A 13296-nucleotide genomic window follows, 5' to 3' on the forward strand; every position below is an offset into this window, starting at 1 on the left:
ACTACAAATCGATAGTGATCACAACAGCATGGTATTGGCACAAAAACAGAGAAGTAGATGTCTGGAACAGAATAGAGAACCAAGAGATGAATCCAGCTACTGACCATTATTTAATCTTTGACAAGCCAATTAAAAAAATTCAGTGGGGAAAATATTCCCTATTTAACAAATGGTGCTGGGTGAAATGGCTGGAAACCTGTTGAAGACTGAAACTGGACCCACACCTTTCACCATTAACTAAGATAGACTCTCACTGGCTCAAAGATTTAAACTTAAGACATGAAACTAGAGGAGAGTGCAGGGAAAACCCTTGAAGAAATCGGTCTGGGCAAGTATTTTATGACGAGGACTCCCAGGGCAATTGAAGCAGCTTCAAAAGTACGCTATTGGGATTTGATCAAACTAAAAAGCTTGTGCTCAGCCAAGAACACAGTAAGTAAAGCAACCAAACAGCCCTCAGAATGGGAGAAGATATTTGCAGGTTATGTCTCCGACAAAGGTTTAATAACCAGAATCCACAGAGAACTCAAATGCATTAGCAAGAATAGAACAAGGGATCCCATCGCAGGCTGGGCAAGGCATTTGAAGAGAAACTTCTCTGAAGAAGACAGGTGTGCGGACTTCAGACATATGAAAAAATGCTCATCATCTTTAATCATCAGAGAAATGCAAATCAAAACTACTTTGAGATACCATCTAACTCCAGTGAAACTAGCCTATATCACAAAATTCCAAGACCAGAGATGTTGGCGCAGATGTGGAGAAAAGGGAACACTTTTGCACTGCTGGTGGGAATGCAAATTAATACATTCCTTTTGGAAAGAGATATGGAGAACACTTAGATATCTAAAAATAGATCTCCCATTCAATCCTATAATCCCTCTACTAGGCATATACCCAGATTACCAAAAATCACATCATAACAAAGATATTTGTACCAGAATGTTTCTTGCAGCCCAATTCATAATTGCTAAGTCATGGAAGAAGCCCAAGTGCCCATCGATCCACGAATGGATTAATAAATTGTGGTATATGTACACCATGGAATATTATGCAGCCTTAAAGAAAGATGGAGACTTTACCTCTTTCATGTTTACATGGATGGAGTTGGAACATATTCTTCTTAGTAAAGTATCTCAAGAATGGAAGAAAAAGTACCCAATGTACTCAGCCCTACTATGAAACTAATTTAGGGTTTTCACATGAAAGCTATAACCCAGATACAACCTAAGAATAGGGAGAAAGGGGAAAGGGAGGAGAGGGAAGTGGAGGTGGGTAGAGGGAAGGGGATTGGTGGGATTACACCAACGATGCATCTTACAAGGGTATATGTGAAACTTGGTAAACGGTCTCTGATGCTAGTGAATGATTCCCCATGAATATATCAATGTACACAGCTATGATTTATTAAAAAAGAAAGAAAACCCCAGGGACTCAACTTCAAAATTCTCAGAAGTGATCCAGGAATAGAGCAGCATCTCAGGATACAAAATCAATACTTAAAAACCAGTAGCTTTTATATATGCCAACAATTATCAAGCTGAAAAGCTAGTCATGGACTCTATTCCCTTTACAGTAGTGGCAAAGAAGATGAAATATCTAGGAATTTAGCTAACAAATAATGTGAAAAAACTCTATGAAGAGAATTATGAAATGCTGAGAAAAGAAATAGCTGAAGATATTAACAAATGGAAAAACATATTATGTTCATGACTGGGAAGGAACAACATTGTTAAAATGTCCATATTACCCAAAACAATTAACAGATTTAATGCAATTCCTCATAAATAACCATTATCATACTTTAAAGAGCTTGAAAAAATCGTACTTTGGTTTATATGGAATCAAAAAAAAACCTCGAATAGCCAATACATTACTCAGAAAGAAAAACAAATAAGAAGGTATCACATTACCACACTACAGGCTATACTATAAATCTATAGTGATCAAAACAACATGTTACTGGCACAAAAATAGAGTAGATGTATGGAACAAAGTAGAGAACCAAGAGATGAACCCAGACACTTATTATCATTTGATCTTTGATAAGCCCATCAAAAACATGGGTGGGTAAACTGGCTGCAGTGCATAAATATTCCCTTCTCTCCATGTCCATGCCAACATGTGTAGTTCTGGGATTTTGTGATGGGGGTTACTCTTACTGGAGTTAGATTATATCTCAAAGAGGTTTTGATTTGCATTTTTCTGGTGATTAAAGATGATGAGCATTTTTTTCATGTGTTTTTAGGCCATGTGCCTGTCTTCTTCTAAAAAGGTTCTGTTCCAAGTATCTTGCCCACATAGAAATTGGGGTTTTTGTTCTTATTAATTAGTTTGAGTTCTCTGTGGATTATTGTTAACAGACCTTTTTTGGAAGCATGACCTGTAAAAACACTCTCCTATTCTGAAGGCTGTTTGCTTTATTCACTGTGCTCTTGGATATACAGAAGCTTTTTAGTTTGAGCAGATCCCAGTAATATAATTTTGGTGTTGCTTCAATTACCAGAGGGCTCCTCATAAAACATTCTCTCAGACCAATTTTTTCAAGCATTTTCCCTGCACTCTCTTCTGGTGTTTGTATAGTTTCATGTCTTAAGTGTAAATCTTTTATCCAGTGAGAATCAATTTTTGTTAATGGTGAGAGATGGGGGTCCAGTTTCATTCTTCTACAGATTGCCAGCCAGTTTACCCAGCATCATTTGTTAAATAGGTAATCTTTCCCACAATGAATGTTTTTGATAGGCTTATCAAAATCAAATGATGATAAGTGAGTGTCTAGGTTCATCTCTTGGTTCTCTATTCTGTTCCATACATCTACCTCTCTATTTTTGTGCCAGTAACATGTTGTTTTGATCACTATAGATTTACAGTATAGCCTGATGTGTGGTAATGTGATACCTTCTAATTTGTTTTTATTTCTGAGTAATATATTAGCTATTTGAGTTTTTTTCTGATTCCATATAAAAGGGAGTACTATTATTTATTCCAGATCATAAGTATGACAGTGATGCTAATATGTATTGCATTAAATTTGTTTGTTTGTTTGTTTGTTGGGAATAGAGGATTTATTAACAATGTTTCACAGGTAGAGGATGGTGGATTGTTTTTCTTTCTTTTTTTTTATTAAATCATAACTGTATACATTGATATGATCATGGGGCATCATACACTCACTTCATAAACCATTTGACACATTTTTATCACAGTGGTTAACATAGCCTTTCTGGCGTTATCTCAGTTACTGTGCCAAAACATTTACATTCTACATTTACCAAGTTTCGCAAATACCCCTGTAAGATGCACCACAGGTGTGATCCCACCGATCCCCCTCCCTCTACCCACCCACCCCCTTTCCCACTTCCCCCTATTGTTAAGTTGTAGCTGGGTTATAGCTTTCATGTGAGAGTCCCAAATTAGTTTCATAGTAGGGCTGTGTACATTGGGTACTTTTTCTTCCATTCTTGGGATACTTTACTTGCAGAGAAAAGGGAACACTATGCGGAGAAAAGGGAACACTATGCGGAGAAAAGGGAACACTTCTGCACTGCTGGTGGGAATGCAAATTAATACATTCCTTTTGGAAAGATATATGGAGAACACTCAGAGATCTAAAAATAGATCTACCATTCAATCCTGTAATTCCTCTGCTGGGCATATACCCAGAAGACCAAAAATCACAACATAACAAAGATATTTGTACCAGAATTTTTATTGCAGCCCAATTCATAATAGCTAAGTCATGGAAAAAGCCCATGTGCCCATCGATCCACGAATGGATTAATAAATTGTGGTATATGTATACCATGGAATACTATGCAGCCTTAAAGAAAGATGGAGACTTTACCTCTTTCATGTTTACATGGATGGAGGTGGATTGTTTTTCTCCAGTGATTCTGTGGCTCTCAAGAGTGGAACTCACAGAGGTTGCTCTAACACTTTACTTCACTTTTCTTCTGTGGGAAGATTCAGATCAGTTGCCAGTCAGTGTCCACAGCTTTATAATCAGTGAGTCTGTATACATATCCTGAACAATAAAGTTCTAGGCCATTTGTAGAGACTTCAAATAAATATCTGGAACATAAGGGCATCTACAGCTGCCCTTCCATGGTCATAGCCCTGCCAATAGCATAGTGCGGAAACAGCTGGTAAAACATTCCTGCACGATAGTTTAAGACAATGCCTTCTACATTGTGGTGGTTCCTAATCCCTGAAAATAAAAACTCTGTTCAAAGAAGGGATAATCTTTTATTTGGCCGTCGATATTTCTTTCCCTGTGACAAACCAGTGATAAGATGAATTTTATGAGGTAAGTGATAGGACAATTTCTACCATTCATGTGAGAATCTTCACATAATTGTGGCTCAAACAATGGTGTGCTGAGGCCTGGAATATATTGGTCTGTGAGAGCTATATGGTATCATTTCACATATTTTATGAGCTGGTTGCTAATCATAGCTGTCACAAAAGATTAACATGTAAATGTATAAATAAATTATGTTACAAATAATAATACTCAAATATTCATCCCTAATTAACATTTTACTAACTTTTGCTATTATTGTTAGAACTCTTTTTTATTAAATCGCAATGGTAGTCATTAAAGCATTTATGGGGTACAATGTTCTGATTTTATATACATTGTGGAATTCTTATACAAAACTGGTTAACAGCGTTCACCTCACTTATTTAATCATTGTATTAAGACGTTTATATGCTGCACTTAATAGATTTGACATATACCCTTGTAATATGCACCACAGCTGTGATCCCACCGTTTACCTTCCCTCCCCCTCCTTTTTGCGCCTTCATCCTGAGCTATAGTTGGGTTTTTTCTTTCATATGAAAGTGTGGGTGATTATAAACTGGTTTCATAACAGTACTGAGTACATTGGATACATTTTCTTCCATTCTTGAGATACTTTACTAAGAAGAATATGTTCCAACTCCATCCATGTAAACATAAAAGAGGTAAAGTATCCAGCTTTTAATGGTTGCATAGTAGTCCATGGTATACATATACCACAATTTACTAATCTATTTGTGAGTTGATGGGCACTTGGGCTGCTTCCATGACTTGGCAATTATGAATTGGGCTGCAATAAATATTCTGGTGCAAATATCTTTGTTGTAAAGGGATTTTTGGTCTTCTGGATATATATCTAGTAGAGGAATTTCAGGATCGAACAGCTGGTCTACTTTTAGTTCCCTAAGTGTTCTCCAAAATTCTTTCCAAAAGGAACACATTAGCTTGGATTCCCACCAGCATTACAGAAATGTTTCCTCCTCTCTACATCTGCACCAACATGTATACTTATGGGATTTTGTGATGCAAGCTAATCTTACTGAAGTTAGATGATATCTAAAAGTGATTTTGATTTACATTTCTCTGAAGTTAAAGATGATGAGCATTTTTTCCTGTGTTTGTAGGCAATACATCTGTCTTCTTCAGAGAAGCTTCTGTTCAAGTCTCTTGCCCACATTGAAATGGGATCACTTTTTCTTTTCTTTTTTTTTTTTCTTTTTTGTGGTTTTTGGCCAGGGCTAGGTTTGAACCCACCACCTCTGGCATATGGGACCGGCGCCCTACTCCTTGAGCCACAGGCGCCACCCTACACTTTTTCTTTTCTTATTAATAAGTTTGAGTCCTCTGCGGATTCTGGTTATCAAACCTTTGTCAGAAGCATAACCTGCAAATATCTTCTCCCATACTGAGGGCTGTGTGCTTGCTTTACTTACACTTCCATTGGTTGTGCAGAAGTTTTTAGTTTTACCAGATCCCAGTAATGTATTTTTGGTGTTGCATCAATTGCCTGAGGGGTCCTCCTCATAAAGTATTCTCCCAGGCCAATTTCTTCAAGTGTTTTCCCTGCACTCTCTCTAAGAATCTTTATAGTTTCATGTCTTAAGTTTAAATCTTTTATACAGTGAGATTCAATTTTTGTTAATGGTGAAAAGTGTGGGTCCAGTTTCAGTATTCTACAAGTCACCAGCCAGAGCATCATTTGTTAAATATGGAATCTTTCCCCCAGTGAATGTTTTTGATAGACTTATCAAAGATCAAATGAAGTGAACTGTCTAGGTTCATCTCTTGGTTCTGTATTCTGTTCAATATATCTACCTCTCTAGTTTTGTGCCAGAACCATGCTGTTTTTATCATTATAGATTTATAGTATACTTTGAAGTATAGTAGCGTGATTCCTCCTCATTTGTTTTTTAGTTCTGAGTAATGTATTGGCTATTCGAGGTTTTCTCTGGTTCCATATAAAATGAAGTACTATTCTTTCCAGATCTTAAAAGTATGGCAGTGGTGATTTAATATGAATGGCCTTAATCTTGCTTTGGGAAGTATGGACATTTTAAAAATGTTGATTCTTCCCAGCCATGAGCATGGTATGTTTTTCCATTTGTTAACATCTTCAGCTATTTTTTCTCAAAGTTTCATAGTTCTCTTTATAGAGATATTTTACATCTTTTCTTAGGTAAATTCCCTAATATTTCATCTTTTTTGGCACTACTGTAAAAAGAATAGAGTCCTTAAATGTTTCTTCAGCTTGACTGTTGTTGGAATATTTAATAGCTATAGATTTGTATTGATTTTGTGTCCTGAGATCCTGCTGTATTTCTTGATCACTTCTAAAAGTTTTGTAGTTGTGTCCCTGGGGCGTTTGAGGTATAAATCACATCATTTGTGAAGAGTTAAAGTTTGATCTTCTCTGATCGTATTTGGATACCCTTGATCACCTTCTTTTGCCTGATTGCGATGGCTAAGACTTCCATTACAATGTTAAATACCAAAGGAGACAATGGGCATTCTTACCTGGTTCCTAATCTGAGTGAAAATGTTTTCAAATTTACTCCATTCAACATGATATCGGTGGTGGGTTTGCTGTAGATGGCCTCTATCAGTTAAAAAAATGTCTCTTCGGAGAAGCGGGGGGGAGGGGCAAGATGGCTGACTGGAAACAGCTTCAAAAGAGGCTCCTATCCAAAGGAAAGGTAACATTCAGAAACAGCCCAATTAAGCTGAAGACTGGGAGTGCAGCTGAGAGAGAGAAATAACTACAGGTCACCTCTGCTGAGACAAGCTGCAAGTCCAAGAAACCAACCTTCAGGTACAAAATTCATCTGAAAGGAAAAGTGTCTGTCCCTTCCCCAAAAAAGCTGTGATTTCTCTGTTTTTCTGTCTCCTTTCTTTTTTATCTTCGTTTGCTCCTGTGGTTTTCTACAGACAAGTGGTGAACTGTGGACCTCTAGTCTCACCCTATGGGTGAGTGCTGTGGGAAGTGGGGACTATTTCCTCAGAGGGACCCTGCTGTGACTCTGAGCACTCTCTTGCTAGGCAGAAAAATTGAACTAAAGTCTTCCCTGCCATTCTGAACACCCAATAGACCCTTCCCCCCTTATCTGATGAACAGAAGCCTAATCCCTGTTGAGATTGAGGGAGGAGATCCTTGACCCGTGCCCCCCTTCCTTATCTGGCAGACCAAATACCCCACCCGGCAAGAGAGCTCAGGGGCCACACCAAGCCTCCCACCACCCCCGCCAGGGACTTTGCCAGCAACCATGTGGCCCCACCAGGCCTCCACATGCCACCCTGGCCAGGGACTCTGCCAGTGACCATGTGGCCTCATGCCCATCAGGCCTCCACATGCCTACCCCAGCCAGAGACTCTGCCGACAACCACATGGCCAAGCACCGCATGCCAGGCACAGCCAAGGACTCTGCCGGCCTCATGCTCTGCACCTACAGGGCCTCCCTTCCCCCCCTCCAGGGACTCCAAAGGCAACTGCATGGCCCCACGCTCTGCCCTTGCTGGGCCTCTGCACACCCACCCAAGCCAGGGACTCCACTAACTGCATGGCATTGTGCCCTGTACCCACCGGGCCTCCACCCACCCTAGCCAGGAGCTCTGGGAGCCTCACAACCCGTGTCCAACCTACCGCACCCTCCCTGACTCTGCACCAGCCTGCCTGTCTGGCCAGAGACTCTGGAAGCTGTAATACCCATGCCCTCCCTCCAGAGCCCTCCCTGCCTCTATGCCGGAGCCCTCCTCCTGGCCAGAGACTGCTGGAGCCCTGTGCTCTCTGTGCCAAAGTCACCAGGCAGCAGGTATTACCAGAACCGTGTGCACCATCCCATACCCTTTTGCTGGATCCAGGTGTGCCACACCCCGGAGCTGCTCCCACAGCCAGAACATCATGGCTGGGGCAGTCCCAGAGGAGCTACATAGGGTCATGCCCTACAAAGATCCAGCAACAATAGAGTGATCTCGCTGGGGTCTAAGCATGGAGAGACACCTCTTCAACTCTGAGAATGGCCAGAGGCAATGGTATAAAACAATAATGCGGTGGAATCAACGGAAAAACTCTGGTAATATGAATAATCAGAGTAGATCAACTCCCCCAAGGAACAACAAAGCAGACAGCGCACAAGGTCCCATGCATAAACAAGTGGCTGAGATGTCAGAAATTGAATTCAGAATCTGGATAGCAAATAAGATCGAATTAGAATTTCAAACAGCAATCCAAAAGATATCTCAAGAATTTAACGAATTCAAAGACAAAATGATCAAAGATTTTGACACATTGAGACAAGAAGTTACAGCCCTCAAAGATCTGACAAATAGAGTAGAATCCCTCAGTAACAGAATAAAGCAAGCAGAAGAAAGGATTTCTGACATTGAAGACAAAGATTTTGAACTCTCCCACACTTTCAAAGAGGAAAGGAAATGGAGGGCAAAAATTGATCACTCTCTCAGAGAGCTCTGGGATAATTAAAAAAAACTAATATTTGCCTTATAGGGATCCCCGAAAGTGACAAAGTGGCTTCACAAGACACAGAGTCTCTTCTTCACGAGATGATGAAAGAGAACTTTTCAGAAATGCCAAGAGATTCTGAAATTCAGATAGCAAATAGTTTCAGAACTCCAGCATGACTCAACATGCATAAGATATCCCCCAGACACATCATAATCAATTTTACAAAAGTTAATATGAAGGAGAAAATTCTGAGCAGCCAGATGTAAGAAAATGATAACCTAAAAGAGGAAGAATATTAGAATAACTGCAGATAACTCTGCTGAAACCTTTCAAGCGAGAAGAGGATGGTCATAGACTTTAAATCTCCTAAAACAAAATAACTTTCAACCCAGGATCCTATACCAAGCTAAACTGAGTTTCATTTATGATAGAGAAATTAAATAGTTTAATGACATTTACATGTTGAAGAAATTTGCCATAACTAAACCAGCTCTCCAGGATATTCTCACACCTATCCTCGATAATGACAACTGTAATCCTTCACAACAAAAGTAAACTCACCCTAAAACTTTTGATCAAATTCCAACTTCCACACTCAAAAAAGGATTAAAAATGTCCACTGGACTTTCGAAAGGCTTATCAATATTCTCAATTAACGTGAATGGTTTAAATTGTCCTCTAAAGAGGCATGGATTGGCTAACTGGATACAAAAATTCAGACCAGGGCGGCGCCTGTGGCTCAGTGAGCAGGGCGCCAGCCCCATATACCGAGGGTGGCGGGTTCAAACCCGGCCCCGGCCAAACTGCAACAAAAAAATAGCCGGGCGTTGTGGCGGGTGCCTGTAGTCCCAGCTACTCGGGAGGCTGAGGCAGGAGAATTGCCTAAGCCAGGAGTTGGAGGTTGCTGTGAGCTGTGTGACACCACGGCACTCTACGGAGGGCGATAAAGTGAAACTCTGTCTCTATAAAAAAATATATATATATATTCAGACCAGATATCTGCTGAATACAAAAATCTCATCTTACTTTAAAAGATAAATATAGACTCAAAAGTGAAGGGATGGTCATCTATATTCAAGGCAAATGGAAATCAGAAATCATCAGGTGTTGCAATCCTATTCGCACATACAATAGGCTCTAACCCAACCAGAATAAGGAAGGATAAGGATTGGACACTTCGTATTTGTTAAAGGTAATACTCAATATGATGAGATTTCAAGTATTAATATTTATGCACCCAACCACAATGCACCTCAATTTATAAGAGAAACTCTAACAGACATGAGCAACTTAATCAAGGACTTAATCAAGTCCTCCAGGTCCACAGTAGTCAGAGATTTTAACATACCTTTAGCATTGTTGGATCCATCATCCAAGAAGAAGCTAAGAAAAGAAATTTCAGATTTAAACTTAACCATTCAACATCTGGATTTAACAGACATCTACAGAACATTTCATCCCAACAAAACTGAATACACATACTTCTCATCAGCCCACGGAACATACTCCAAAATCGATCACATCCTAGGTCACAGGTCTAACCTCATCAAATTAAAAAAAATAGAAATAATTCCTTGCATCTTCTCAGACCATCATGGAATAAAACTTGACCTCAATAACAACAGGAACCTGCATACCCATACAAAAACATGGAAGCTAAACAATCTTATGCTGAAGGATAGATGGGTCATAGACAAGATTAAGAAGGAAATCACCACATTTTTGGAACAAAACAACAATCAAGACATGAATTACCAGATACTGCAAAGGCAGTCCTAAGAGGGAAATTTATAACACTGCAAGCCTTCCTCAAGAAAATGGAAAGAGAGGAAGTCAATAACTTAATGGAACATCTCAAGCAACTGGAGAAAGAAGAACACTTCAACCTCAAAAGCAGCAGAAGGAAAGAAAAAAAACAAAATCAGAGCAGAATTAAATGAAATTGAAAACAATAGAACTATACAACAAATCAATAAATCCAAAAACTGGTTTTTTGAAAAGATCAATAAAATAAATAAACTTTTGGCCAACCAAACCAGGAAAAAAAGAGTAAAATCTCTAATTTCATCAATCAGAAATGGTAATGATGAAATAACAACAGACCCCTCAGAAATTCAAAAAATCCTTAATGAATACTACAAGGAACTCTACTCTCACAAATACGAAAATCTGAAAGAAATCGACCAATACCTGGAAGCACACCACCCACCAAGACTTAGCCAGAACAAAGTGGAAATATTGAACAGACCTATATCAAGTTCTGAAATAGCATCAACTATACAAAATCTCCCTAAAAAGAAAAGCCCAGGACCAGATGGCTTTACGTCAGAATTCTACCAAACATTTAAAAAAGAACCAGTACCTATACTACTAAACCTCTTCCAAAATATAGAAAAAGAAGGAATATTACGCAGCACATTCTATGAAGCAAACATCACCTTGATCCCAAAACAGGGAAAGACCCAACGAGAAAAGAAAATTATAGACCAATATCACTAATGAATATTGATGCTAATATACTCAATAAGATCTTAACAAACAGAATCCAACAACACATCAAAAAAATTATACACCATGACCAAGGCGGATTTATCCCAGGGTCTCAAGGCTGGTTCAATATACGTAAATCTATAAATGTAATTCAACACATAAACAAACTTAAAAATAAAGACCATATGATACTTTCAATTGATGCAGAAAAAGCTTCTGATAATATCCAGCATCCCTTCATGATCAGAGCACTTAAGAAAATTGGTACAGAAGGGACATTTCTTAAACTAATAGAGGCCATCTACAGCAAACCCATAGCCAATATCGTATTCAATGGAGTTAAATTGAAATCATTTCCATTTAGATCAGGAACCAGGCAAGGTTGCCCATTGTCTCCATTGCTCTTTAACATTGTAATGGAAGTTTTAGCCATTGCAATTAAGGAAGAAAAGGTGATCCACATAGGGTCAGTAGAGATCAAACTTTCACTCTTCGCAGATTATATGATCGTATATCTGGAAAACACTAGGGATTCTACTACAAAACTTTTAGAAGTGATCAAGGAATATAGCAATGTCTCAGGCTACAAAATCAACACCCATAAATCTGTAGCCTTTATATATACCAACAATAACCAAGCCTAACAAACAGTCAAGGACTCTATTCCTTTCACAGTAGTGCCAAAGAAGATGAAATATTTGGGAGTATACCTAACAAAGGACGTGAAAGATCTCTACAAAGAGAACTATGAAACTCTAAGAAAAGAAATAGCTGAAGATGTTAACAGATGGAAAAACATACCATGCTCATGGCTGGGAAGAATCAACATTGTTAAAATGTCCATACTGCCCAAAGCAATATATAACTTTAATGCAATTCCTATTAAAGCTCCATTGTCATACTTTAAAGATCTTGAAAAAACAATACTTCATTTTATATAGAAGCAGAAAAAACCTCGAATAGCCAAAACATTACTGAGCAATAAAAACAAAGCAGGAGGAATCACGCTACCAGACCTGAGACTGTACTATAAATACATAGTGATCAAAACAGCATGGTAATGGCACAAAAGCGGAGAAGTAGATGTCTGGAACAGAATAGAGAACCAAGAGATGGATCCAGCTACTTACCGTTATTGATCTTTGACAATGCAATTAAAAACATTCAGTGGGGGAAAGATTCCCTATTTAACAAATGGTGCTGGGTGAACTGGCTGGCAACCTGTAGAAGATTGAAACTGGACCCACACCTTTCACCATTAACTAAGATAGACTCTCCCTGGATAAAAGATTTAAACTTAAGACATGAAACTATAAAAATACTTGAAGAAAGTGCAGGGAAAACTCTTGAAGGAATCGGCCTGGGTAAATATTTTATGAGGAGGACTCCCCAGGCAATTGAAGCAGTATCAAAAATACACTACTGGGACCTGATCAAACTAAAAAGCTTCTGCACAGCCAAGAACAAAGTACATAAAGCAAGCAGACAGCCCTCAGAATGGGAGAAAATATTTGCAGGTTATACCTCCGATAAAGGTCTAATAACCAGAATCCACAGAGAACTCAAACGTATTAACAAGAAAAGAGCACATGACCCCATCTCAGGGTGGGCAAGGGACTTGAAGAGAAACTTCTCTAAAGAAGACCAATGCAAGATCTACAAACACATGAAAAAAAGCTCATCATCCTTAATCATCAGAGAAATGCAAATCAAAACTACTCTGAGATATCACCTAACCCCTGTAAGAGTAGCCCACATAACAAAATCCCAAAACCAGAAGTGTTGGCGTGGATGTGGAGGAAAGGGCACACTTCTACACTGCTGGTGGGAATGCCCACTAATATGTTCCTTCTGGAAGGATGTTTGGAGAATACTTAGAGATCTAAAAATCGACCTGCCATTCGATCCTATAATTCCTTTACTAGGTTTATACCCAGAAGACCAAAAGTCACAATATAACAAAGACATCTGTACTAGAATGTTTATTGCAACCCAATTCATAATCGCTAAGTCATGGAAGAAGCCCAAGTGCCCATCAACCCACGAA

Source organism: Nycticebus coucang, chromosome 24 (assembly GCF_027406575.1).
Source record: "Nycticebus coucang isolate mNycCou1 chromosome 24, mNycCou1.pri, whole genome shotgun sequence".
NCBI lineage: Eukaryota > Metazoa > Chordata > Mammalia > Primates > Lorisidae > Nycticebus > Nycticebus coucang.